This window comes from Acomys minous (assembly GCF_964271855.1).
Source record: "Acomys minous genome assembly, chromosome: 12".
In the NCBI taxonomy this organism is placed as follows: Eukaryota; Metazoa; Chordata; class Mammalia; order Rodentia; family Muridae; genus Acomys; species Acomys minous.
The window spans coordinates 3,628,776-3,635,138 of record NC_140493.1 but is presented as its reverse complement, the minus strand read 5'-3'; the positions used below and the strand labels follow the sequence as shown (position 1 = coordinate 3,635,138).

Sequence of the window (6,363 nt, the reverse complement as noted above, 5' to 3'; positions counted from 1 at the left end):
ATCAATTCTACATGAGCTGACGTCTCCATGGTCTCTGGGCTGTCACAGGGGTTCCAGAATGGGCGGGAATAAGAGCTTTGACAGTGTGTCTGGTCCTTGTCAGTTGCCTAGCACTCTGGTGCATATGCAGGATGCATGCCCGCCAACATCGCACACAGGCCTTTATGGTGCAAGCATTTGCTGCACTGGAGGCTGGGCAATCTCCTCAAGTGTGGCTTGGCATGATAGAGAAGTAGTCAATGACGGGTATAGATCCTCCGTTCACTTGGCGGACCAAGGCCATGACACTAATGTGCTTCCGTTTCCCCTTCCTTGGCATGGTGAGAATGGCATATACTCAGATATTGCCTGCCGTAAGGCATGGGCACCTGCAAGGGGTGTAGGACGAGGTACCGCAGGGGGAGGACCCGACTGTCCGACTCTGAGTCCCCGAGAAGTAAACCTGATTGCATAGAGGTTGATGTCGGAAACTGTCTTGTTCGCTGTATGTTTGGGGATGCCCACAGACAGCAGATCAGGACCCTCCTCTCCTCCTCAAAAAGACATCTTGACAGGCCAATGTGGCCCCAGGAGGATCAGGTCAATGCTTCCCACCTCTGGTTAATGCCCGCTCCCTCCGGGGACCCAAGCTCACCTGTATATAATGGATCCATCTACCTCCTTTTCTAATAAAGAGAGGGAGGAGAAGAAGAAGTTGGGAACGGTCTACATGGCCAATGTTCAACCATCTTGTCAGAACCTAGGTTCCTATTTCTCCAGTGCAGGGGGGACAACCTACCAGGCATTCTCTGTGCCACTTGCTCAAAATTTAATGAATAAGGAGGAACTGTGGAGAGCCACAGATAGCAGCGCCCCCTGCTGCTTCCCCGGCACAATGTGCCCTTGAGTGAGCCCCTTATGCGCATGCCTGAAGGCATAGCGTGAGGTGGCGTGATCCGAACGCACCAACCAAGAGCAACAACGTGGCAGTCTCTGATAGGACCAGGCACACTATAAAGGTTCTGTGGGAGCTTTTCCCAAGGTCACTCCGGTAGTCGAAGTTCCTGAATAAACTGCTGCCAGAAGAGTTCCCGGTGTTGGTGTCTTTCCTGCTGGTCGGGGGCGGCATCGACAATGTTGCTTTTGTCATACCTTTCCAGTCTTAAGGAATTGCTCTATTTTTATTTGTTAGTTTTCAAGACAGGGTTTCTCTGTGTAGCCTTGGCCGTCCTGGACTCGTTTTCTACACCAGGCTGGCCTCAAACTCACAGCAATCTGCCTGCCTCTGCCTCCCAAGTGCTGGGATTACAGGCATGAACCACCGTGCCCGGCCGAGGAGTTGCTCTATTTTTGAGTTGCTCAAGAATCTAATACTTGCTTCACATATGGTGAATCCATATCATACGAGACAATAACTTCTTTAAACATGTTTTTAAAGATTTATTTATTTATTATGTATACAGTGCTCTGCCTGCATGTCTACCTGCATGCCTGAAGAGGGCACCAGATCACATTATAGATGGTTGTGAGCCACCATGTGGTTGTTAGGGCCTCTGGAAGAGCAGTCAGTGCTCTTAACTGCTGAGCCATCTCTCCAGCCCTAATTTTTTTTTTAATCTAACATTTGGGCCAGATGCCATCCAAATTCTTCATAACCTTAGGGGTGCCTATCATCTGCTAGTATTTGTATTTAGTAACTGGATAATATAAGGTTGATTTTCTAACGACTTTTGGCTGACCTTCATCAGTCTCATCATGTGGTGGCACAGGAGGCTCTTGTCTTCATTGCTGTCTCCGTCTGGGTATCTTTACGTAAAAGATTTATTTATCATATATACAATGTTGTGTCTGCGTGTACACCTGCAGGCCAGAAGAGGGCACCAGGTCTCATTACAGATGGTTGTGAGCCACCATGTAGTTACTGGGAATTGAACCCAGGACCTCGGGAAGACCAGGCAGTGCTCTTAACCTCTGAGCCATCTCTCTAGCCCAAGAATCAATCTCTCTGTCTCTGTCTCTCTCTGTCTCTGTCTCTCTCTCTGTCTCTGTCTCTGTCTCTGTCTCTCTGTCTCTGTCTCTGTCTCTCTCTCTCTCTCTCTCTCTCTCTCTCTCTCTCTCTCTCTCTCTCTCTCCCCATCCCTCCCTCCCTCCCTCCTTCCTATTTTTTCCAAGTGGCAAAGACCATGACTTCACATGAGGCAGTTTGGCAGTTTCCTGTTGACAAAGATCACACAAACTGGAGCAGCATCAATATCCCACACCTGGAATTAAAACAAGAACATATTTACATAAAATAACTGAGTTTTTGAAGATACCAAAACTTGCACAACACATGGGCTCTGTCTTCTACTCAACCCTGGCTGTAGTCACTGTAGCAGCAGCAGCACCAGCAGCAGAAGCTTTCCTTACCTTCTCACAGTCCACTGCCTGTCCTGGGCTGGGCCACTGTTTGCTCTCACATGAGCACCAAGCTTCATGCTCACAACTGTTTAGTTAGTATGTAAGCTAATCAAAGATAGTGACTTCATCATAGGCCTTTATCTGCCAGCAAAGGGAGCAACAATAAAGAGGTGGGTCTGTGTGGACACTGATGTCCTGTGTAGCAGCAGCAGCAGCAGCTCAGTGGGTCTGGTGTGGTAGATATTTGCACAAGAAGTTTGGCACACAGCAGGTATGTGGTACCATCTCTTGTGAGCACCCATGGGGAGCCATGGCTGATCTCCACTTCTGCAGAGATCCTGAGGAGACTGAGACGGAAGAGCAAGCTGCTGCTGAAAAGGCTGTGTGACCAAGGAGGATTTTCAGGGCAAACAGCTCACACCAGCTCCTAAGGTTACTGCTGCTCAACCCAAGTGGCAGACTAGGCTGAAGGCATGTAGGTGCCCTCTGTGCCTATCCAGAAGTTCCCGAGTGTAGACGGGAGGACCTGGTCAGCTTCTGAAGATTGTCAGCAGCTCTCCCAGCTCAGGCCACAGCCCTGGATTGGAACAATGTGGTCATAAAACTGTTCTGCAGACACTTAAGCAAAATGGAAAGAAGGATGGAAAATAAACAGACCGTGGTGGCTGAAAAAAAATGTGGCTTTAATAGTGAATATTTGAGCCAGGCATGGTGGCACAAGCCAGTAATCTCAACACTCGGGAGACAGGAGGAGGAGGAGGATCATAGGCCATTTTTGGCTACCTCATGAGTTTTAGGCTTGCCTGGGCTACATGAGACCCTATCTTAATAAAACAACCAAAGCAAATACTTGAAAGTTAATGAGGGCTGGAGAGATGGCTCAAAGGTTAAGAACACTGGCTGTTCTTCCAAAGGTCCTGAGTTCAATTCCCAGCAACCACATGGTGGCTCACAACCATCTATATTGTGATCTGATGCCCTCTTCTGGCCTTCAGGTGCACATGCAGGCAGAGTACTGTATACATAATAAATAAAAAATAAAATCTTTTTTAAAAAAGAAAGTTAATGAAGAGTAACCTTAATTATATTTGTTCTAACGGTGCTTGTATAATAACTGATAATATGGAAATTGCTGTGTAACTGGCCCCAGATCCTAGGCCAACTGACACCATTAGTAGCACCATTCTGATCTTAAAACCCAGCACATACCCAGGTGGTGGTGGTGGTGGTGGTGGTGGTGATGGCGGCAGCACTCGCCTTTAATCCCAGCACTTGGGAGGCAGAGGCAGGCAGATCTCTTTAAGTTCAAGGCCAGCTTGATCTACAAAGAGAGTCCTGGACAGCCAGAGCCCTGCTACACAGGGAAACCCTGTCTCGAAACAAAGCCTAGCACATAGGCTCAACACTACCCAAACAAAGGCCTGATCCATCAAAGACCAGGTCCATAGGTCCAGCCTCCAAGAAAGTCCCGAAACACCCTGACCTTGCTTTTTGGTTTCTGTCATTTTCTGCCTCACTAACAGTTCACACCAACCAACGTGTGTCAACCAAGATGTGGGTTTTCAACACGAAAGTCCAAGAACTGTGAGAACTGGGGCTGCATGATTTGAGAACGTTCCCTACCCAACTTTAAGAGTGTCCACGAGGTTCTGGCGGTTGGCGCGCCCGAGGGAGCATCACTGAAGGCTCCCGTCGCCCCGCCATTATGTCTAAGTCAGAGTCTCCCAAGGAGCGGGAACAGCTATGGAAGCTCTTCATCAGAGGGCCGAGCTTCGAAACAGCCAAGGAGAGCCTGCGGAACCATTCTGAGCAGCGGGGGACACTCACCGACTGTGTGGTAAAGAGGGATCCAAACACCAAGAGGTCCAGGGGCTTCGGGTTTGTCACCTACGCCACGGTGGAGGAAGTGGATGCCGCCATGAATACAAGACCACACAAGGTGGAGGAAGTGGATGCCGCTATGAATGCAAGACCACACAAGGAGGATGGAAGAGCTGTGGAACCCAAGAGAGCTGTGTCAGGAGAAGATTCTCAGAGCCCGGGTGCTCACTTAGCTGTGAAGAAGATCTTTGTTGGTGACGCTGAAGAACATCGCCTACGAGACGACTTTGAGCAGCATAGGAAAACTGAAGTGATTGAAATCATGACCGAGAGAGGCAGTGGCAAGAAGAAGGGCTTTGCTTTTGTCACCCCTGATGACCATGACTCTGTGTGCGTGGCCACAACTGTGAAGTAAGAAAATCCCTGCCAAAGCAAGACATGGCTAGTGCCTCATCCAGCCAGAGAGGTCCGAGTGGCTCCGGAAACTTTGGTGGTGGTCGGGGAGGTGGGTTTGGTGGCAATGACAATTTTGGTCGAGGTGGAAGCTTCAGTGGTTGTGGTGGCTTTGGTGGCAGCCGTGGTGGTGGTGGTGGCTTGGGTGGCAGCCGTGGAGGAGGTGGATATGGTGGCAGCGGGGAAGGCTATAATGGATTTGGTAGAGATGGAAGCAGTTTTGGAGGTTGTGGAAGATACAATGATATTGGCGATTACAACAATCAGTCTTCAAATTTTGGACCGATGAGGGGAGGAGGACACTTTGGAGCAGGAGCTCTGGCCTTCATGGTGGTAGAGGCCAGGACTTGGCTAAACCACGGAACCAAGGTGACTGTGAAGGCTCCAGCAGTAGCAGTAGCCGTGGCAGTGGCAGAAGGTTCTAGGTACGTGACAGTCAGGAAGCAAAGCTTAGCAGGAGAGGAGAGCCAGAGAAGTGACAGGGAAGCTACAGATTTGTGAACTCAGCCAAGCATGGTGGTGGCAGGGCCTGGCTGCTACAAAGGAGACATGTTTTTAGACAATACTCATGTGTATGGGCCAAAGGAACTCCAGGATTGTATTTGTATATTTGTAACTGTATAACAGGTTATTATAGTTTCTGTCCTGTGGAAAGTGGAAAGCATTCCAACAAAGGGTTTTACTGTAGACCTTTTTTCACCCGTGCTGTTGATTGTCTGATCATGACGCTGGATAAATGAGGCTTAAAAAAAAGTGATGTGCTTACAGCTACAATTTTTAAAGAAAGTTTTCCTAAGCCAGACATGAAGATACATGCCTTTAGTCCCAGTTCTCAGGAAGGAAAAGCGGGTGGATTTTTGAGTTTGAGGGCCAGCCTGTCTACAGAGTAAGTCCCAGGACACCCTAGGCTACGACCCCAGGCACGCCTTTAATCCCAGCACTCAGGAGGCAGAGGCAGGTGGATCTTCATGAGTTTGAGGCTAGCGTGGTATATGAAGTGACTCTAGGACAGCAGCCAGGGCTCCATAGAGAAACCCTGTAGCAAAAAACTAAAAATAAAATAAAATAAAATAAAAAGTAAAAAGTAAAAAAAAAAAAAAGGAAAGCGTGGTACTATGACTTCTACAAAATCGGCATGCAGCATGGCATTGGCTGTTGGACTGAGCACATTGTCACCTCAGATCCAGGGGTCCTTTGTTACATCCTGTAGGGCATTTCTACAAGATCGAGCGGTTCCACAGTAGATTTGGAGGAGCATCCCGGAGTTGGAGGAACTGCACCATCCTTCCTTCACGCAGGTAAATCAAGAGGGTCACCTCACGCGTAGACAGCGTGAATGTCGAATTTGCTTTGATTGGTGAAGAGAAAAAAAAAAAAGAAAGAAAATGAAGGGTCCCATGGAAGGCTCACCCTGATGGCTGGTGCAGCCATGCGCTGTCACACACTGAGGACGAGCTGCTCTCAGCCATGCCACCGGCTAGTGCCATCCTTACCCATGAGATCTTCCTGAGCCAACCATCTCTAGAATACATACTGCTGCCTTTGTCACCAGCTCAGCTCTACACGAGAGCAAAATGAATGCTGGCCCCAGATCTAGGTGGTGGACACTTCAGCAACCTTGGCCGAGGCCACCTGAAGAACACTCCCCAGGGACTCTGGGCCCTGTTCGTTTAGCCTTGTGCCACTCTAGTCCAGGATGGGAACGCCTCC

General features: G+C 49.0%; 1 pseudogene across 1 annotated transcript; it reads left to right on the top strand.

Moving 5' to 3' along the window:
- The first annotated feature begins 4,084 nt into the window (after nt 1-4,084).
- LOC311578467 (heterogeneous nuclear ribonucleoprotein A1-like) lies at nt 4,085-6,149 on the top strand (annotated as a pseudogene). The gene has a single exon. The product of its transcript is annotated as a heterogeneous nuclear ribonucleoprotein A1-like (transcript).
- Nucleotides 6,150-6,363: the final 214 nt, after the last annotated feature.